Source organism: Ambystoma mexicanum, chromosome 7q (assembly GCF_040938575.1).
Source record: "Ambystoma mexicanum isolate Mex_15411 chromosome 7q, UKY_AmexF1_1, whole genome shotgun sequence".
NCBI lineage: Eukaryota > Metazoa > Chordata > Amphibia > Caudata > Ambystomatidae > Ambystoma > Ambystoma mexicanum.
Window position 1 is genome coordinate 110795141 of NC_090941.1, and position 22820 is coordinate 110817960.

Sequence of the window (22820 nt, forward strand, 5' to 3'; positions counted from 1 at the left end):
AAGGGGGAAACATCCGCCGGCAGGCGGAAACGCCGGCCAGGAGGCGAAGGCCAGAGGAAAAGGCCTTGTTTGCCCTTGCCGCCCCAGTGCAGCCACGACCATCCGAGGGAGAGGGCAGGAGCCCCTGCCCGCACCGACCACTCACCCAGGAGCTGCAGTTGTGAGCAGCCCATCTCGAGATCCCACATCCACCTGCACGGGATTACCATCATCCAGGGTGAGGTCTACAAGCCCCTGCTCACCCTGCACCCGAAGCCCCTGTGCACCCTTTGAGCAGTAAGCGTACCGCTCATCTTGCCTGCTCGAAATCCCTGCCTGACCTTGTCCCATTCTTCCGCCTGACCTTGCAATGGCGGGCGCAGCGCGGGATGAAAACGAGGCTCCAGCCTCGTGGCCTGATTGCTAGGCAACCGAAGGCCATCTAAGGGGGAAACATCCGCCGGCAGGCGGAAACGCCGGCCAGGAGGCGAAGGCCAGAGGAAAAGGCCTTGTTTGCCCTTGCTGCCGGTGGATGCCGCCAGCCGCCTATTCCGACTCCAAGGAATAAACCATCTGGCTCCACCACCGCTCGCCCAGTTACTACTAGTCTGCAAAAGGTGAGAACCCCATCTGGTTGCTAACCATGCCATTTGTGCTAGCAGATCAATGACTATTGTTTACGCTTCATCTGTATAATCTGCAAACACCCGGCCAGCACCGTACTTCCTATTAGAGCTAATCCTTTATTGTGCCCCATTGCACTGCCTGTGCACCACCAGAGACTATATCACTGATTGCCCTGATCAGATCACGGCAGCTTTGTACTTACAGCCAGTGCCGCTCTTGCCCAATTGGTATTCTGATCCTGTGTTTACACTGTATTCTAATACTGTAGCTTACAGCCCAGTTCTTAGCCTAACGCTGTCCCACGTGCATCAATGGTATTTAGCCTAGCTCGTGTCCCACTTAGGATTATTGTTGTTAGCCTAATGCTTCTGCATGTATGATAATGTCATCTAGCCTAAACTGCACCCCTCCTAGGATTATTGCTACCAGCCTACTAGCACTTTACTATTGACTACTGTATCTAGCCTTATTGATGTAGTCAAAGTGAGCCTAGCCTCATCTTACACCACCCCACATCCTTAGCTATGATAAACTGGATATTGTGCATCATGTTCCCCTTTTGCCTTGTCCCAGCGGACACCCCATGCACTGGCAACCACTTCCTCGCCCTCAGTAATGGGCTCACCAAACTAGCTTGCCCAAGACACCATCCCATCCCCTGTCCTACCCCCTTCCTCCCCACCATACCTCCTTTCCCATCTTCCTCCATTCTCACACCCAGTCCCAAGGACCCCTACATAACCAGTAAGGAACACCATCCCACCCCAGCCATCATCAATGATCCACATGTACTCCCCAACCCTTTAATCAATGGTAAAACATACCCTATCCTAGGATATAAGAGAACATCCCGATTAAGAGCACGCACAAGGTTACCACACCACAACACCATTACCAAGTCCCAGCCACCCAGATCACCCAATCCTTCGGCCCACACAACAAATAATAAACACACTCAGCCTACAGTAACTAAAACTACTCCACCGTGTTGCCCACCAACTAAAAATTCTCTCACTAAGGATCCCAACCCCCCCATTAGTCTAAAAAATGCACTCATCAACGCCCGCTCCCTTGGAGCCCACGCCATTGAAATTCATGACCTCATCATCGAACTCGACCTAGACCTGTTAGTAATCACAGAAACCTGGCTACACCAAGCCTCAGGTCCTCTTTTAGCATTGGCCATCCCACCAGATTACACCATTCTCAGATCTGATAGGACCACCACTCCAGGAGGCGGTGTTGCAATCATTACTAAAAATAGCATCAAACTTAGATCAAGTTCCATTGAAATAATCGCAGGGTACGAACTACTGCTCGCCAAACTCACCTTGAATGAAAACACCACAATTAACATAGTGGTCATCTATAGATCCCCTAGCACAAACAGCCACCCAGAAACAGACATCCCACTAATACTGGCGCCCTTCCTTAAACCCAAAACGAAATGTATCATCATTGGTGACTTGAATCTCGGTTTTAATGACAACCAAGATACCAAAGCCACCGCCCTTCTCCTAGCACTAAATGACATGAATTTCTGTCAACACATCAATGTCCCCACTCACACCAAGGGCAGAACCCTTGATTGGATCCTCTCCCTCAACACCAACATCACTCTAGGCCCGATTACCCCACTTAGTTGGACAGACCACTACTGCATAGAATTTACTATCACTAGTGACGACCCCTGCACACCCAAGAATATAACTATGGACACCATTGAAAGTAGAAACCCGAAAAAGCTCACAGCTGAGAACTTCGACCCCACCTTGAACAAATTGCTAGATACACATTCAATCCTCAGCAATGACCCAACTACCATCGCTGAGTACTACCACAAATGCCTCTCCACAGCGATTGACACCATAGCACCTGTCACCTCCAAACTAAGACGCCTCAATAAAAAATCCAACTTCTGGTTCAACGAGGAACTAATCGTCCTTAGAAGGAAAAAACGCTCTCTCGAGCACGTCCATAATAAACATCCCTCCCCGGACTCAGCCAAAGCATTCAAAGACGCAAATACCCTCTACAAATCAGCTATCATCACCCACAAAGCAAACTCCTACAATGCTCGCATTAGCAATGCAGCATCAGACTCCAAAGAGCTCTTCTCTATCCTAAGAGAACTTGAAAATCCACTCCCAACCGACACACCCACAAACACAAGTAAAGAATGGTGTACCACCATACAAGACGCTCTTGCCTCCAAAATCACTATGCTGCAAAATAAAATCAATTCCAAAAAACTACTCCTAGCAACCAAAAACTCCCCCTCCCCTATTCCCTGCACCCTTTCCAGTGACAACTCAAACCCCTCCTTCCAATTCACACCAGTCACCCACGACCTCGTACTCGACACAATCTCCAAACTAAAAGCATCCAACTGCAAAGGAGACACTGTCCCGGCCAAATTAGTCAAAGCCTGTGCACACACCCTGACCCCTCTCATCACCAAATTTGTCAATGCCTCATTCAACTCCAATACAGTTCCGACCTGCATTAAAGAAGCCTGGGTTACCCCGCTTCTAAAAAAAACAAATCTAGACCCCACCATTCCAACTAATTATCGCCCCATAACCACGGTCCCATTTTTACTCAAAATCATCGACAAACTAGCCTACAACCAAATTCAAACCCATTTAGAATCCAATCAGCTCCTCGGCACCAGACAATCAGGTTTCAGGCCTAACCACAGCACCGAAACAGCTCTCTTGGACCTCAAAATCCAGATGGATGCCATCAGAGATTCAGGGAAACTTTGCATTCTTCTGCTGTTGGACCTCTCAGCCGCGTTCGACCTGGTGGACCACGACAAACTCTGCAACTCACTTACCCGCGAGTTTAACTTCTCCAGGGCAGCCACTGCTTGGGTGAAATCCTTCTTTACCGACCGCACCTCCAGAGTGTCCATAGGCAAAGAAGCAGCCAACCCCATCCCAGTCCCCATAGGAGTACCCCAAGGCTCTTGCCTTTCTCCCACGCTGTACAATGCATATACCAAGCTCCTGTTCTCAGCACTTGATGAAATGGGTGTCATATACACAAACTTTGCGGACGACACCCAGATCCTTATACCACTGACAGGCAACTATGACCAGGACACACTAACAATCAATAAAATCTACGTCATCATACAAAACTGGATGGCATTAAACAGCCTATGTCTTAACGATGAGAAGACAGAAGTCCTCATCGTAGGATCTCCAGCCAAAATAGCAACCCTTCAGCCAGAATATTCAATCATCAATATCGACGGTACCAATATTCCAGTGTTAAAGCAAGTAAAAACACTGGGCGTGTACATCGATGCCAGCCTGACCATGACTAAACAGATCAATGTACTTTCCTCCTCCACGGCCTACACCTCTAAATTAATTGCGCTCAGCAGACAATTTCTGACCCCAGCAAATTGCCTCACCTTAGCCAGAGCACTGGTCCTATCGAAATTGGATTACTGTAATGTATTACTACTGGTCACATCTAACACCAACCTAGCCAAAATGCAACTTTTGCAAAATAAAGTCCTGAGGGCCGCTCTAGGCATAAAAAAATCAGACCACATATCCAAGATTAGGAAAAATGCCCACTGGCTCCCTATCAAAGCCCGAATTATCTTCAAAACATTATGCATCACCCACAAATGCCTTACCAAAAAAGGACCTATCTACCTCAACAACACTCTGCATCCCAAATCCGACATGAGACTACTTAGATCCAATGACAAACTCCTCCTGGACCCCCCCCCGATTCAAAAACACAAGAGCAGGGGGCAGCAGCTTCACCACTTTAGCCCCTAAACACTGGAACACCCTACCCATCCATATTAAAAAAGCATCTTCCTTCACGATCTTTAAGAAACAGTTAAAAACCTGGTTATTCAACCAATATTAGCACCCAAAGATAGGACCCCATCCATCTTATACTGCTGTGAATACTTAGGCTATTGTATAATGTTGTGAATATTCTGTAATTTATATCATGTAATGGAACGAATGTAATGTTTTTGAACTTTACTAATTGCTAAGCTGTCTTTTAACCACGCCGTGACACCCGAGGGTTTGGGCGTGTAACAAATAAAAAATAAATAAATAAATAAATAAAGGTACACTATTCTGCTGTGGTTTTCCTTGTGGCTTACCCTTATGGTTTTGTTTGGGGCCCTCTTTGGAATTTGAGTTATTAGAATTCTCTTTTGAGTCTTTTTTAGGCTGCTTTCCCTCATCCTTCTTCTGAGTTGCCCCAGAATCCTTGTGAGTAGCCCTGTTGGCAACCCACAAGTCAGAAGCCTTAGCTAGCTCCCTGGAATCCAATTCCTTTGAATCAGCCAAGTGCTGTCTGAGCTCAGGAGAACAGGCATCATAAATAGACCCCAACATAAAAAGATTCTTCATCCCTCATAAGTGTTCACCTTGTAAACCTTAATCCATCCCTCTAAGTTTTTCAACCCTTCACTCACCCAGGTAGCCCAAGAGGTACCATCATGCTTTTTGAGGGTTCTAAACCTCTTAAGATACTGGGAAGGGGTCTTGCCGAACCTAGCTATCAAGGCTAGTTTCACACTTTCGTAATCCTTCTTATCCACCTCCACCAACTCCATTACCACATCAGTCGCAACAGGGGGAAGCCTAGAGAACAACCAGGAAAGTAACTAATTCCCTGTGATGTCCTGGAGCCCATGATTATATTCAAACAGTTTTAACCAATCCAACACATCCAATCTCGGTTCATACATACCCACTAATTCCTTAGGCATCCAGGGTCTTTTGGGACTGGAACTTCTAGAGGAACCAGAGGAGAGAGAAGCATTTTCCACAGACAACTTTTTCATCTCTAACTCATGATTAAGTTCTATTTCTCTGAGTCTTAACTCAGCTTGCTTCTGCTCAGCTTGGGCATTCATCCATCTGAACTCTAGCTCTTGGTTTCTTTCAGATTGGGCTAAAAACCGTTTGTACTCTAATTCGAGCTTCATTTTTTCAAGTTCAAAATAAGCAGGGTTACATGTGGGACCTAGTATGGGCCCCGTAGGTACAGTAAGGCAGACAGAGGCTCAGAGTGGCTAACTTCATTAGGTTCACTTTTCTCTTCTGACTCATTATCAAGACTTTGATTCAGATCAATACCATCACTGTTTTCTACATTCGCTGGAGAAGTTGGTTCCTCTGAACCAGTACCCAGACTTTGGTTTTCCAGCAGTCTCGCTATCAGTTCTACTTTCTTGCCTCTTACAGAAAGATTCTGTTGTCTACAGAGAGCTCTCAAAATCTCAGTATTTTCACCTGACAAGGACTCTTGACTGTAAACTTCCATAGTAGACATGTTTTTGAAAGTTGCTTTTTAGTGCTAGGTTTTGTGGTTAGTTATCCTAAAGTGTTGAAAAGCACTCTAAACTGTATAAATGATACAAATCCCACCGCTGTACACCTGTGTTAAGCGGAAACCTGTGCAGTTCCCTCTGGGACCACTGCAAATGATTTAGGCGTACAGGTGTTTGGTAGTAAATCCACTTGGTAGCAGTCTGTACCACACAGATTCACTTGGTATCTGTAGCTGAGCAGTCAGACTTCCCTCAAGAAGAGTTAGGCAGTATGTGGAGTATACAAAATAGGGCAATTTACACAGTAAAACAAGCAGACACGGAACAGAACTTCGGTGTAAAGATAATATAGTTATTTATTTATAAAGACACATCTATGAAAAACACACTGGAACTAATACGGCAAACAACTTCAATTACAAATACTATAAGTATCTGACTCTTCTAACAAGATTTCGACAAGTCTAGGTTCAATGGCACCACTTATTTGCAGACAGAGGTGAATGCTTATTCATGTCCAAGAGTGGGAGAAAAGAGTCTCATTCTTGGCAGGATGGACAAAAGCAAACTCCAGAAATCCAGCAAAGCTGATGGGGGACTCACTAGGATAGGAAATTCAGCCTAAACAGAGAATTCTCCCTAACAACCCCCACCCCCCAGCAGTGAAATGGCGATCTCATGACACAAACCAAAAGTCAACTATGTACATCAACACATGTCTGCCACACGAAGGCAGGCGGTAGCGTCCCTGCGCATTAAAAAAAATGTGCGCTAACAAAAAGCACATATATACAGCTCTGATGAATGTCCCATACTGTGGCCCTCTAGGACAAATGACGTGCAAAGGGGTACGCGACAGACATGGACACCCGCTGTGTCAAAAATAGCATGTATTTCGGGGGTGCGCAGGAAATTTCACACGCGATTGAGCCTGGGCGAGCGGGGTACGTGTATCTCAGGGGCTCGCGGGAAGTTTTACACGCGATTGGGCCTGCGCGAGCGGGGTATGTATATTACTGGGGTGCACCGAACACCCACACGTACGCGCCAAAAAAGACACGCTAATCCGGAAACACGTACGCCAGCAGGAAGCAGGCATACGTGGACCCGCGCAACATAAAAGTGCATGCAAACAACAAGCAAGCTCAGACGCCAGGATGAACATACCGTTCCTAGCAGCAGTGGTCGTGGGATACCGCAGGAGGAGGAGGAGGATAGTCAGGCCCAGAATTTTCACACCCAGAACCAGCCTTTTTGGGATGCCAGATGACCAGGTGTATGGGAGGTACAGGTTTCCACCTCACATAATACTCGACCTGGTGAGTGGGAGGATGACCTCGCATCACCCACCCTCTGCTCCCAAGCACTCAGCCCCCTGGAGAAGGTCCTCAATTTACTGCACTTTTTGGCCAGCGGATCATTTCAGCGGACAAGTGCCATAGTGGGGGGGGGGGGGGTGTCACAGGCCAAGCAGTCATGCTGCCTACACCAGGTCTTCGCCATCATGACTGCACGCCCATCAGTCCGCAGGCACATATACCTGCCCAGATTACCTGCAGAAAGGCAGGCTCCCGTCCAGGATTTCTATGGGGAGGCACAATTCCCCAAAGTCCTAGGTGCCATTGATTGCACCCATGTGGCTCTACGTCCCCCCAGGGCATCAGAGCACATCTATAGAAACCGCAAGCACTGGCATTCCATCAACGTGCAGGTAGTATTTGATGCCAAGGGAATAATCACCTCAGTATATGCCAACTATCCAGGGTCCACCCACGACAGTTTCATTTACAGAATGTCCACCCTAAACCGGGACCTAGAAGCTGGGCGGCATGGCGATACATGGCTGATTGGTGAGTATAAATGCCACAACACATGCATGCATGCCAGATACTGAGTAATGTCACAACCCTACTAATGATACCCATCACCACCTCCCCAGGGGACAGTGCCTACCCTCTGAGCACCCACATGATGACGCCAATTCGGAACCCCACCACGCCACCCGAGGTAAGATACAACTGTTAGGCGGAAACCTGTGCAGTTCCCTCTGGGACCACTGCAAAAGATTTAGGACTACAGGTGTTTGGCAGTAAACCCACTTGGTAGCAGTCTGTACCACACAGATTCACTTGGTAGCTGTGGCTGAGCAGTCAGACTTCCCTCAAGAAGAGTTAGGCAGTATGTGGAGTGTACAATATAGGGCAATCTACACAGTAGAACAAGCAAACACGGAACAAGGCTTCGGTGTAAAGATATAAAGGAATTTATTTATAACGACACATCTATAGAAAACACTCTGGCACTACTACGGCAAACAACTTCAATCACAATACTATACAAAGAAAAAGATCAATCCCCTTAACAATAGTTCGACAAGTCTAGGTTTACCGGCATCACTTATTTGCAGACAGAGGTGTATGCTTTAACCTAGATGGCACTCTAGTATTCGTTAGGTAGGGAGAGAAAAAAATAAGGCAGGTTATGAAGTCAACTCGGTACCAATACTTTACGGACAAATGCAAGGCAAGTAAGGCAGGGTCTACTGCAGATCACAAAGTTCAGAGGTCAGGCCCACTCGGAGAGAGGCAAGGCGATATGTCCCAAAAGTGTCTCAGTGGAAATGCGCTTCGAGTCTTTATAGCAAAGTGTTATGGAAAGTTTGGAACCAGTTCAGAACCACACGTTAAAGAAAGCTTGGAGGCGACCCAATGGAAAGGCGAGGATTAAGACACCTCACTCGATCCGGCAGAAAGGGAAGCCAGGCGGACACGGTACTTTGTTTGTGGAGAGACAGCTCCGGTGGGGGCAGTTGTTCCTGGTGGTGGATGCACGTCGGGTCTTTGCCAAGAGTAGAGATGATCTCGTCGTTGAAGAAAAGTGAAGTCCCGTGCACCACCAGGGAAGAGACCAGCCGTGGAGTGCTCCGTCACAAGGCACCACCTTTTGGTCGCGGTACAGTGGTAGTGGCTATCCGGTTGCCGAGGAGCTCTGCACGGGCAATTCGACCACTGCTTCCTGGAGCGAAGAAAAAAAGCAAAGGGGACTGGTTGTTCCCACCAGTCAGGGGAAGAGACTCTCCGGCAGGGAAATCTCCTCTGTCGTCGGGAAGTGGTGAGTCGGTTCCGCAGGGCTTCACCGGAGGTGTCGTCATTGCAGGTCGGCTCAGCGTTACCCTCGTCGGATTCTTAGGTCCTGTGGCGACTTCTGAAGATCCAGTCCCAAAAGCCCTACTTTCATGCAGGAACCCGTCATTCCTTCAGCCTAGCTGTCAATCAACACACGTTAAGTGGTGAGCGGGGAGGCTCACCACTTGGGCCAATCACACCAGAGTGCGACCGGAGTTGGCAAGGCAACTCAGTCCAGGGTGACTAAACCCCCTCCCACACCCCTGAGGTAACCCAGACAGAATGGCACCACTTTGGAGGGTCTCTGTACAGAAGCCCGCCAAAAGTGGAACACAGGGCTCAACCTTTAGTTTAGGTGTCACAGAGACGAACACAGACGCCATTTTAAAAACCGAGTTCTGGCAGAAAATACTATCCGATAAACTTATTTAAGATAAGTAAACCGGTGGTATGTTAGAGATTAACGAGGAAAAGTATCAACATCCGTCTTTTTAAAGTTATAGGGGATCTGGTTGACCAGTCCCTCAGAAGTTGTTACAACTTTTGAACCTGTGTTAGACTTTTTCAAGGGGTCCTTCTATAGAAAACACTATGGCACTACTACGGCAAACAACTTCAATCACAATACTATACGAAGAAAAAGATCAATCCCCCTAACAATAGTTCGACAAGTCTAGGTTTACCGGCATCACTTATTTGCAGACAGAGGTGTATGCTTTAACCTAGATGGCACTCTAGTATTCGTTAGGTAGGGAGAGAAAAAAATAAGGCAGGTTATGAAGTCAACTCGGTACCAATACTTTACGGACAAATGCAAGGCAAGTAAGGCAGGGTCTACTGCAGATCCCAAAGTTCAGAGGTCAGGCCCACTCGGAGAGAGGCAAGGCGATATGTCCCAAAAGTGTCTCAGTGGAAATGCGCTTCGAGTCTTTATAGCAAAGTGTTATGGAAAGTTTGGAACCAGTTCAGAACCACACGTTAAAGAAAGCTTGGAGGCGACCCAATGGAAAGGCGAGGATTAAGAGACCTCACTCGATCCGGCAGAAAGGGAAGCCAGGCGGACACGGTACTTTGTTTGTGGAGAGACAGCTCCGGTGGGGGCAGTTGTTCCTGGTGGTGGATGCACGTCGGGTCTTTGCCAAGAGTAGAGATGATCTCGTCGTTGAAGAAAAGTGAAGTCCCGTGCACCACCAGGGAAGAGACCAGCCGTGGAGTGCTCCGTCACAAGGCACCACCTTTTGGTCGCGGTACAGTGGTAGTGGCTGTCCGGTTGCCGAGGAGCTCTGCACGGGCAATTCGACCACTGCTTCCTGGAGCGAAGAAAAAAAGCAAAGGGGACTGGTTGTTCCCACCAGTCAGGGGAAGAGACTCTCCGGCAGGGAAATCTCCTCTGTCGTCGGGAAGTGGTGAGTCGGTTCCGCAGGGCTTCACCGGAGGTGTCGTCATTGCAGGTCGGCTCAGCGTTACCCTCGTCGGATTCTTAGGTCCTGTGGCGACTTCTGAAGATCCAGTCCCAAAAGCCCTACTTTCATGCAGGAACCCGTCATTCCTTCAGCCTAGCTGTCAATCAACACACGTTAAGTGGTGAGCGGGGAGGCTCACCACTTGGGCCAATCACACCAGAGTGCGACCGGAGTTGGCAAGGCAACTCAGTCCAGGGTGACTAAACCCCCTCCCACACCCCTGAGGTAACCCAGACAGAATGGCACCACTTTGGAGGGTCTCTGTACAGAAGCCCGCCAAAAGTGGAACACAGGGCTCAACCTTTAGTTTAGGTGTCACAGAGACGAACACAGACGCCATTTTAAAAACCGAGTTCTGGCAGAAAATACTATCCGATAAACTTATTTAAGATAAGTAAACCGGTGGTATGTTAGAGATTAACGAGGAAAAGTATCAACATCCGTCTTTTTAAAGTTATAGGGGATCTGGTTGACCAGTCCCTCAGAAGTTGTTACAACTTTTGAACCTGTGTTAGACTTTTTCAAGGGGTCCTTCTATAGAAAACACTATGGCACTACTACGGCAAACAACTTCAATCACAATACTATACGAAGAAAAAGATCAATCCCCCTAACAATAGTTCGACAAGTCTAGGTTTACCGGCATCACTTATTTGCAGACAGAGGTGTATGCTTTAACCTAGATGGCACTCTAGTATTCGTTAGGTAGGGAGAGAAAAAAATAAGGCAGGTTATGAAGTCAACTCGGTACCAATACTTTACGGACAAATGCAAGGCAAGTAAGGCAGGGTCTACTGCAGATCCCAAAGTTCAGAGGTCAGGCCCACTCGGAGAGAGGCAAGGCGATATGTCCCAAAAGTGTCTCAGTGGAAATGCGCTTCGAGTCTTTATAGCAAAGTGTTATGGAAAGTTTGGAACCAGTTCAGAACCACACGTTAAAGAAAGCTTGGAGGCGACCCAATGGAAAGGCGAGGATTAAGACACCTCACTCGATCCGGCAGAAAGGGAAGCCAGGCGGACACGGTACTTTGTTTGTGGAGAGACAGCTCCGGTGGGGGCAGTTGTTCCTGGTGGTGGATGCACGTCGGGTCTTTGCCAAGAGTAGAGATGATCTCGTCGTTGAAGAAAAGTGAAGTCCCGTGCACCACCAGGGAAGAGACCAGCCGTGGAGTGCTCCGTCACAAGGCACCACCTTTTGGTCGCGGTACAGTGGTAGTGGCTGTCCGGTTGCCGAGGAGCTCTGCACGGGCAATTCGACCACTGCTTCCTGGAGCGAAGAAAAAAAGCAAAGGGGACTGGTTGTTCCCACCAGTCAGGGGAAGAGACTCTCCGGCAGGGAAATCTCCTCTGTCGTCGGGAAGTGGTGAGTCGGTTCCGCAGGGCTTCACCGGAGGTGTCGTCATTGCAGGTCGGCTCAGCGTTACCCTCGTCGGATTCTTAGGTCCTGTGGCGACTTCTGAAGATCCAGTCCCAAAAGCCCTACTTTCATGCAGGAACCCGTCATTCCTTCAGCCTATCTGTCAATCAACACACGTTAAGTGGTGAGCGGGGAGGCTCACCACTTGGGCCAATCACACCAGAGTGCGACCGGAGTTGGCAAGGCAACTCAGTCCAGGGTGACTAAACCCCCTCCCACACCCCTGAGGTAACCCAGACAGAATGGCACCACTTTGGAGGGTCTCTGTACAGAAGCCCGCCAAAAGTGGAACACAGGGCTCAACCTTTAGTTTAGGTGTCACAGAGACGAACACAGACGCCATTTTAAAAACCGAGTTCTGGCAGAAAATACTATCCGATAAACTTATTTAAGATAAGTAAACCGGTGGTATGTTAGAGATTAACGAGGAAAAGTATCAACATCCGTCTTTTTAAAGTTATGGGGATCTGGTTGACCAGTCCCTCAGAAGTTGTTACAACTTTTGAACCTGTGTTAGACTTTTTCAAGGGGTCCTTCTATAGAAAACACTATGGCACTACTACGGCAAACAACTTCAATCACAATACTATACGAAGAAAAAGATCAATCCCCCTAACAATAGTTCGACAAGTCTAGGTTTACCGGCATCACTTATTTGCAGACAGAGGTGTATGCTTTAACCTAGATGGCACTCTAGTATTCGTTAGCTAGGGAGAGAAAAAAATAAGGCAGGTTATGAAGTCAACTCGGTACCAATACTTTACGGACAAATGCAAGGCAAGTAAGGCAGGGTCTACTGCAGATCCCAAAGTTCAGAGGTCAGGCCCACTCGGAGAGAGGCAAGGCGATATGTCCCAAAAGTGTCTCAGTGGAAATGCGCTTCGAGTCTTTATAGCAAAGTGTTATGGAAAGTTTGGAACCAGTTCAGAACCACACGTTAAAGAAAGCTTGGAGGCGACCCAATGGAAAGGCGAGGATTAAGACACCTCACTCGATCCGGCAGAAAGGGAAGCCAGGCGGACACGGTACTTTGTTTGTGGAGAGACAGCTCCGGTGGGGGCAGTTGTTCCTGGTGGTGGATGCACGTCGGGTCTTTGCCAAGAGTAGAGATGATCTCGTCGTTGAAGAAAAGTGAAGTCCCGTGCACCACCAGGGAAGAGACCAGCCGTGGAGTGCTCCGTCACAAGGCACCACCTTTTGGTCGCGGTACAGTGGTAGTGGCTGTCCGGTTGCCGAGGAGCTCTGCACGGGCAATTCGACCACTGCTTCCTGGAGCGAAGAAAAAAAGCAAAGGGGACTGGTTGTTCCCACCAGTCAGGGGAAGAGACTCTCCGGCAGGGAAATCTCCTCTGTCGTCGGGAAGTGGTGAGTCGGTTCCGCAGGGCTTCACCGGAGGTGTCGTCATTGCAGGTCGGCTCAGCGTTACCCTCGTCGGATTCTTAGGTCCTGTGGCGACTTCTGAAGATCCAGTCCCAAAAGCCCTACTTTCATGCAGGAACCCGTCATTCCTTCAGCCTAGCTGTCAATCAACACACGTTAAGTGGTGAGCGGGGAGGCTCACCACTTGGGCCAATCACACCAGAGTGCGACCGGAGTTGGCAAGGCAACTCAGTCCAGGGTGACTAAACCCCCTCCCACACCCCTGAGGTAACCCAGACAGAATGGCACCACTTTGGAGGGTCTCTGTACAGAAGCCCGCCAAAAGTGGAACACAGGGCTCAACCTTTAGTTTAGGAGTCACAGAGACGAACACAGACGCCATTTTAAAAACCGAGTTCTGGCAGAAAATACTATCCGATAAACTTATTTAAGATAAGTAAACCGGTGGTATGTTAGAGATTAACGAGGAAAAGTATCAACATCCGTCTTTTTAAAGTTATAGGGGATCTGGTTGACCAGTCCCTCAGAAGTTGTTACAACTTTTGAACCTGTGTTAGACTTTTTCAAGGGGTCCTTCTATAGAAAACACTATGGCACTACTACGGCAAACAACTTCAATCACAATACTATACGAAGAAAAAGATCAATCCCCCTAACAATAGTTCGACAAGTCTAGGTTTACCGGCATCACTTATTTGCAGACAGAGGTGTATGCTTTAACCTAGATGGCACTCTAGTATTCGTTAGGTAGGGAGAGAAAAAAATAAGGCAGGTTATGAAGTCAACTCGGTACCAATACTTTACGGACAAATGCAAGGCAAGTAAGGCAGGGTCTACTGCAGATCCCAAAGTTCAGAGGTCAGGCCCACTCGGAGAGAGGCAAGGCGATATGTCCCAAAAGTGTCTCAGTGGAAATGCGCTTCGAGTCTTTATAGCAAAGTGTTATGGAAAGTTTGGAACCAGTTCAGAACCACACGTTAAAGAAAGCTTGGAGGCGACCCAATGGAAAGGCGAGGATTAAGACACTTCACTCGATCCGGCAGAAAGGGAAGCCAGGCGGACACGGTACTTTGTTTGTGGAGAGACAGCTCCGGTGGGGGCAGTTGTTCCTGGTGGTGGATGCACGTCGGGTCTTTGCCAAGAGTAGAGATGATCTCGTCGTCGAAGAAAAGTGAAGTCCCGTGCACCACCAGGGAAGAGACCAGCCGTGGAGTGCTCCGTCACAAGGCACCACCTTTTGGTCGCGGTACAGGGGTAGTGGCTATCCGGTTGCCGAGGAGCTCTGCACGGGCAATTCGACCACTGCTTCCTGGAGCGAAGAAAAAAAGCAAAGGGGACTGGTTGTTCCCACCAGTCAGGGGAAGAGACTCTCCGGCAGGGAAATCTCCTCTGTCGTCGGGAAGTGGTGAGTCGGTTCCGCAGGGCTTCACCGGAGGTGTCGTCATTGCAGGTCGGCTCAGCGTTACCCTCGTCGGATTCTTAGGTCCTGTGGCGACTTCTGAAGATCCAGTCCCAAAAGCCCTACTTTCATGCAGGAACCCCCCCATTCATTCAGCCTAGCTGTCAATCAACACACGTTAAGTGGTGAGCGGGGAGGCTCACCACTTGGGCCAATCACACCAGAGTGCGACCGGAGTTGGCAAGGCAACTCAGTCCAGGGTGACTAAACCCCCTCCCACACCCCTGTGGTAACCCAGATAGAATGGCACCACTTTGGAGGGTCTCTGTACAGAAGCCCGCCAAAAGTGGAACACAGGGCTCAACCTTTAGTTTAGGAGTCACAGAGACGAACACAGACGCCATTTTAAAAACCGAGTTCTGGCAGAAAATACTATCCGATAAACTTATTTAAGATAAGTAAACCGGTGGTATGTTAGAGATTAACGAGGAAAAGTATCAACATCCGTCTTTTTAAAGTTATAGGGGATCTGGTTGACCAGTCCCTCAGAAGTTGTTACAACTTTTGAACCTGTGTTAGACTTTTTCAAGGGGTCCTTCTATAGAAAACACTCTGGCACTACTACGGCAAACAACTTCAATCACAATACTATACGAAGAAAAAGATCAATCCCCCTAACAATAGTTCGACAAGTCTAGGTTTACCGGTATCACTTATTTGCAGACAGAGGTGTATGCTTTAACCTAGATGGCACTCTAGTATTCGTTAGGTAGGGAGAGAAAAAAATAAGGCAGGTTATGAAGTCAACTCGGTACCAATACTTTACGGACAAATGCAAGGCAAGTAAGGCAGGGTCTACTGCAGATCACAAAGTTCAGAGGTCAGGCCCACTCGGAGAGAGGCAAGGCGATATGTCCCAAAAGTGTCTCAGTGGAAATGCGCTTCGAGTCTTTATAGCAAAGTGTTATGGAAAGTTTGGAACCAGTTCAGAACCACACGTTAAAGAAAGCTTGGAGGCGACCCAATGGAAAGGCGAGGATTAAGACACCTCACTCGATCCGGCAGAAAGGGAAGCCAGGCGGACACGGTACTTTGTTTGTGGAGAGACAGCTCCGGTGGGGGCAGTTGTTCCTGGTGGTGGATGCACGTCGGGTCTTTGCCAAGAGTAGAGATGATCTCGTCGTTGAAGAAAAGTGAAGTCCCGTGCACCACCAGGGAAGAGACCAGCCGTGGAGTGCTCCGTCACAAGGCACCACCTTTTGGTCGCGGTACAGTGGTAGTGGCTGTCCGGTTGCCGAGGAGCTCTGCACGGGCAATTCGACCACTGCTTCCTGGAGCGAAGAAAAAAAGCAAAGGGGACTGGTTGTTCCCACCAGTCAGGGGAAGAGACTCTCCGGCAGGGAAATCTCCTCTGTCGTCGGGAAGTGGTGAGTCGGTTCCGCAGGGCTTCACCGGAGGTGTCGTCATTGCAGGTCGGCTCAGCGTTACCCTCGTCGGATTCTTAGGTCCTGTGGCGACTTCTGAAGATCCAGTCCCAAAAGCCCTACTTTCATGCAGGAACCCGTCATTCCTTCAGCCTATCTGTCAATCAACACACGTTAAGTGGTGAGCGGGGAGGCTCACCACTTGGGCCAATCACACCAGAGTGCGACCGGAGTTGGCAAGGCAACTCAGTCCAGGGTGACTAAACCCCCTCCCACACCCCTGAGGTAACCCAGACAGAATGGCACCACTTTGGAGGGTCTCTGTACAGAAGCCCGCCAAAAGTGGAACACAGGGCTCAACCTTTAGTTTAGGTGTCACAGAGACGAACACAGACGCCATTTTAAAAACCGAGTTCTGGCAGAAAATACTATCCGATAAACTTATTTAAGATAAGTAAACCGGTGGTATGTTAGAGATTAACGAGGAAAAGTATCAACATCCGTCTTTTTAAAGTTATGGGGATCTGGTTGACCAGTCCCTCAGAAGTTGTTACAACTTTTGAACCTGTGTTAGACTTTTTCAAGGGGTCCTTCTATAGAAAACACTATGGCACTACTACGGCAAACAACTTCAATCACAATACTATACGAAGAAAAAGATCAATCCCCCTAACAATAGTTCGACAAGTCTAGGTTTACCGGCATCACTTATTTGCAGACAGAGGTGTATGCTTTAACCTAGATGGCACTCTAGTATTCGTTAGCTAGGGAGAGAAAAAAATAAGGCAGGTTATGAAGTCAACTCGGTACCAATACTTTACGGACAAATGCAAGGCAAGTAAGGCAGGGTCTACTGCAGATCCCAAAGTTCAGAGGTCAGGCCCACTCGGAGAGAGGCAAGGCGATATGTCCCAAAAGTGTCTCAGTGGAAATGCGCTTCGAGTCTTTATAGCAAAGTGTTATGGAAAGTTTGGAACCAGTTCAGAACCACACGTTAAAGAAAGCTTGGAGGCGACCCAATGGAAAGGCGAGGATTAAGACACCTCACTCGATCCGGCAGAAAGGGAAGCCAGGCGGACACGGTACTTTGTTTGTGGAGAGACAGCTCCGGTGGGGGCAGTTGTTCCTGGTGGTGGATGCACGTCGGGTCTTTGCCAAGAGTAGAGATGATCTCGTCGTTGAAGAAAAGTGAAGTCCCGTGCACCACCAGGGAAGAGACCAGCCGTGGAGTGCTCCGTCACAAGGCACCACCTTTTGGTCGCGGTACAGTGGTAGTGGCTGTCCGGTTGCCGAGGAGCTCTGCACGGGCAATTCGACCACTGCTTCCTGGAGCGAAGAAAAAAAGCAAAGGGGACTGGTTGTTCCCACCAGTCAGGGGAAGAGACTCTCCGGCAGGGAAATCTCCTCTGTCGTCGGGAAGTGGTGAGTCGGTTCCGCAGGGCTTCACCGGAGGTGTCGTCATTGCAGGTCGGCTCAGCGTTACCCTCGTCGGATTCTTAGGTCCTGTGGCGACTTCTGAAGATCCAGTCCCAAAAGCCCTACTTTCATGCAGGAACCCGTCATTCCTTCAGCCTAGCTGTCAATCAACACACGTTAAGTGGTGAGCGGGGAGGCTCACCACTTGGGCCAATCACACCAGAGTGCGACCGGAGTTGGCAAGGCAACTCAGTCCAGGGTGACTAAACCCCCTCCCACACCCCTGAGGTAACCCAGACAGAATGGCACCACTTTGGAGGGTCTCTGTACAGAAGCCCGCCAAAAGTGGAACACAGGGCTCAACCTTTAGTTTAGGAGTCACAGAGACGAACACAGACGCCATTTTAAAAACCGAGTTCTGGCAGAAAATACTATCCGATAAACTTATTTAAGATAAGTAAACCGGTGGTATGTTAGAGATTAACGAGGAAAAGTATCAACATCCGTCTTTTTAAAGTTATAGGGGATCTGGTTGACCAGTCCCTCAGAAGTTGTTACAACTTTTGAACCTGTGTTAGACTTTTTCAAGGGGTCCTTCTATAGAAAACACTATGGCACTACTACGGCAAACAACTTCAATCACAATACTATACGAAGAAAAAGATCAATCCCCCTAACAATAGTTCGACAAGTCTAGGTTTACCGGCATCACTTATTTGCAGACAGAGGTGTATGCTTTAACCTAGATGGCACTCTAGTATTCGTTAGGTAGGGAGAGAAAAAAATAAGGCAGGTTATGAAGTCAACTCGGTACCAATACTTTACGGACAAATGCAAGGCAAGTAAGGCAGGGTCTACTGCAGATCCCAAAGTTCAGAGGTCAGGCCCACTCGGAGAGAGGCAAGGCGATATGTCCCAAAAGTGTCTCAGTGGAAATGCGCTTCGAGTCTTTATAGCAAAGTGTTATGGAAAGTTTGGAACCAGTTCAGAACCACACGTTAAAGAAAGCTTGGAGGCGACCCAATGGAAAGGCGAGGATTAAGACACTTCACTCGATCCGGCAGAAAGGGAAGCCAGGCGGACACGGTACTTTGTTTGTGGAGAGACAGCTCCGGTGGGGGCAGTTGTTCCTGGTGGTGGATGCACGTCGGGTCTTTGCCAAGAGTAGAGATGATCTCGTCGTCGAAGAAAAGTGAAGTCCCGTGCACCACCAGGGAAGAGACCAGCCGTGGAGTGCTCCGTCACAAGGCACCACCTTTTGGTCGCGGTACAGGGGTAGTGGCTATCCGGTTGCCGAGGAGCTCTGCACGGGCAATTCGACCACTGCTTCCTGGAGCGAAGAAAAAAAGCAAAGGGGACTGGTTGTTCCCACCAGTCAGGGGAAGAGACTCTCCGGCAGGGAAATCTCCTCTGTCGTCGGGAAGTGGTGAGTCGGTTCCGCAGGGCTTCACCGGAGGTGTCGTCATTGCAGGTCGGCTCAGCGTTACCCTCGTCGGATTCTTAGGTCCTGTGGCGACTTCTGAAGATCCAGTCCCAAAAGCCCTACTTTCATGCAGGAACCCCCCCATTCATTCAGCCTAGCTGTCAATCAACACACGTTAAGTGGTGAGCGGGGAGGCTCACCACTTGGGCCAATCACACCAGAGTGCGACCGGAGTTGGCAAGGCAACTCAGTCCAGGGTGACTAAACCCCCTCCCACACCCCTGTGGTAACCCAGATAGAATGGCACCACTTTGGAGGGTCTCTGTACAGAAGCCCGCCAAAAGTGGAACACAGGGCTCAACCTTTAGTTTAGGAGTCACAGAGACGAACACAGACGCCATTTTAAAAACCGAGTTCTGGCAGAAAATACTATCCGATAAACTTATTTAAGATAAGTAAACCGGTGGTATGTTAGAGATTAACGAGGAAAAGTATCAACATCCGTCTTTTTAAAGTTATAGGGGATCTGGTTGACCAGTCCCTCAGAAGTTGTTACAACTTTTGAACCTGTGTTAGACTTTTTCAAGGGGTCCTTCTATAGAAAACACTCTGGCACTACTACGGCAAACAACTTCAATCACAATACTATACGAAGAAAAAGATCAATCCCCCTAACAATAGTTCGACAAGTCTAGGTTTACCGGTATCACTTATTTGCAGACAGAGGTGTATGCTTTAACCTAGATGGCACTCTAGTATTCGTTAGGTAGGGAGAGAAAAAAATAAGGCAGGTTATGAAGTCAACTCGGTACCAATACTTTACGGACAAATGCAAGGCAAGTAAGGCAGGGTCTACTGCAGATCACAAAGTTCAGAGGTCAGGCCCACTCGGAGAGAGGCAAGGCGATATGTCCCAAAAGTGTCTCAGTGGAAATGCGCTTCGAGTCTTTATAGCAAAGTGTTATGGAAAGTTTGGAACCAGTTCAGAACCACACATTAAAGAAAGCTTGGAGGCGACCCAATGGAAAGGCGAGGATTAAGACACCTCACTCGATCCGGCAGAAAGGGAAGCCAGGCGGACACGGTACTTTGTTTGTGGAGAGACAGCTCCGGTGGGGGCAGTTGTTCCTGGTGGTGGATGCACGTCGGGTCTTTGCCAAGAGTAGAGATGATCTCGTCGTCGAAGAAAAGTGAAGTCCCGTGCACCATCAGGGAAGAGACCAGCCGTGGAGTGCTCCGTCACAAGGCACCACCTTTTGGTCGCGGTACAGGGGTAGTGGCTATCCGGTTGCCGAGGAGCTCTGCACGGGCAATTCGACCACTGCTTCCTGGAGCGAAGAAAAAAAGCAAAGGGGACTGGTTGTTCCCACCATTCAGGGGAAGAGACTCTCCGGCAGGGAAATCTCCTCTGTCGTTGGGAAGTGGTGAGTCGGTTCCGCAGGGCTTCACCGGAGGTGTCGTCATTGCAGGTCGGCTCAGCGTTACCCTCGTCGGATTCTTAGGTCCTGTGGCGACTTCTGAAGATCCAGTCCCAAAAGCCCTACTTTCATGCAGGAACCCGTCATTCCTTCAGCCTAGCTGTCAATCAACACACGTTAAGTGGTGAGCGGGGAGGCTCACCACTTGGGCCAATCACACCAGAGTGCGACCGGAGTTGGCAAGGCAACTCAGTCCAGGGTGACTAAACCCCCTCCCACACCCCTGTGGTAACCCAGATAGAATGGCACCACTTTGGAGGGTCTCTGTACAGAAGCCCGCCAAAAGTGGAACACAGGGCTCAACCTTTAGTTTAGGAGTCACAGAGACGAACACAGACGCCATTTTAAAAACCGAGTTCTGGCAGAAAATACTATCCGATAAACTTATTTAAGATAAGTAAACCGGTGGTATGTTAGAGATTAACGAGGAAAAGTATCAACATCCGTCTTTTTAAAGTTATAGGGGATCTGGTTGACCAGTCCCTCAGAAGTTGTTACAACTTTTGAACCTGTGTTAGACTTTTTCAAGGGGTCCTTATAAAGGATTCCCTTAGATCTAGAGGGGCCTCCAGAGGTCCTCACCACTTCTCGGTTGGGAGAAGGTTGGGTTTTAGGCTTCGTGGTTGGAGGGGATGGAGATAAGCAAGGTACATGCTTCTCCTTCCTCTTAGATCCACCTTTACCTACTTTAGGAGTTTCCCCCTTAAGTCTAGGAATTGGGTTGGAGTCTTCTGTGGAAGGTCCAACAGTCTGAAGGTTTTTGGCCTTAGACTTTTCTTTTCTGGTTTTCCACCAGCACTGAGAATTACCACTTCTCTTAGGCCTAGTTAGGGTTCCAGTAGGTCTATCCACCTCTTCCTCTGAAGCAGGGGGAGTCACAGACTCTATAACTGGGGGAACAATGATGGAGCTTGGTTGGGGCTCCCATTTCCCTAACATGTTAGCCTGAAATTTGCCTGGGTCAGAGGTCAATTTACCAACACCAGGGCTTGTAGTGGGGTTCTCAGTAGAGGTTCCCACAGGCTTAGAGGTGTTCCTTAAGGTGGCCTCCCTGGCCAATTTGGTTTGGTTCTGGGTCTCCATACTGGGAGGCCTGGGGGTACTGGATACTACTCCTAGAGTTTTTAGATCATTCCCCAACAGGACTATCCCAGGCACCTCAGTCTGAACACTGACAGGAATCAACACTGTCATGTCATTACACTGAATGAGGGCTGGTAGAATTGGAACCATTTGGACAGGGCCTCCAGACATCTTAGTAGGACCTTTGGGTGCCTTAGCAACATCCTCAGGCCTGAAAAAGCTTCCATCCACTACTGTTCTGCTGGCCCCAGAGTCTCGCCTGGCAGGAGTATCCTGGCCATTGACAAGAACTCTGTCCACATAATAACATTTAGAGTTTTCTGGTATAGAGTCATACACACTCCTATTCTGATTACGAACCAGATCCATTGACTCTACTGATACGCTTGCTTGAAGAACCCAAGGTTCTTCAGCAAAGACTTCAAAGTGAGCACTAGTCATTTGGACTTCCTCCTCAGGAGTGAAGGCCAAGGAGACTGTGCTGATCCCAGTAGGTTTACCCTTACATTTTGGATCTCCTTTGATATGGTCAGTTGCCCCACAGAGGTAGCATGTTCCAAATGCTCTCTGGAATGGTAGCTTGTTCTGACCTCCTTCTGGTTTGTGGCCAGAAGGTACACTATTTGGTTGTGGTTTTCCCTGGGGTTTAACCTGGTTATTTTGTTTGGAGCCCTCTTGGGAATTTGAGTTATTCGAATTCTCTTTTGAGTCTTTTTTAGGCTGTTTTCCCTCATCCTTCTTCTGAGTTGCCCCAGAATCCTTATGAGTAGCCCTGTTGGCAACCCATAAATCAGCAGCCTTAGCTAGCTTCCGGGAATCCAATTCCTTCGAATCAGCCAAGTGCTGTCTGAGCTCAGGAGAACAGGCATCATAAATCGACTCCAACATAAAAAGATTCTTCATACCCTCATAAGTGTTCACTTTGTAACCCTTAATCCATCCCTCTAAGTTTTTCAACCCTTCACTCACCCAGGTAGCCCAAGGGGTACCATCAAGCTTTTTGAGGGTTCTAAACCTCTTAAGATACTGGGAAGGGGTCTTCCCAAATCTAGCTATCAAAGCTAGTTTCACACTTTTGTAATCCGCCTTATCCGCCTCCCCCAACTCCATTACCACATCAGTCGCAACAGGGGGGAGCCTAGAGAACAACCAGGGAAGTAAATCATTCCCAGTGATGTCCTGGAGCCCATGATTGTACTCAAACAGTTTTAATCAATCCAACACATCCAATATCGGTTCATACATACCCCCTAATTCCTTCGGCATCAGGGTCTTTTGGGACT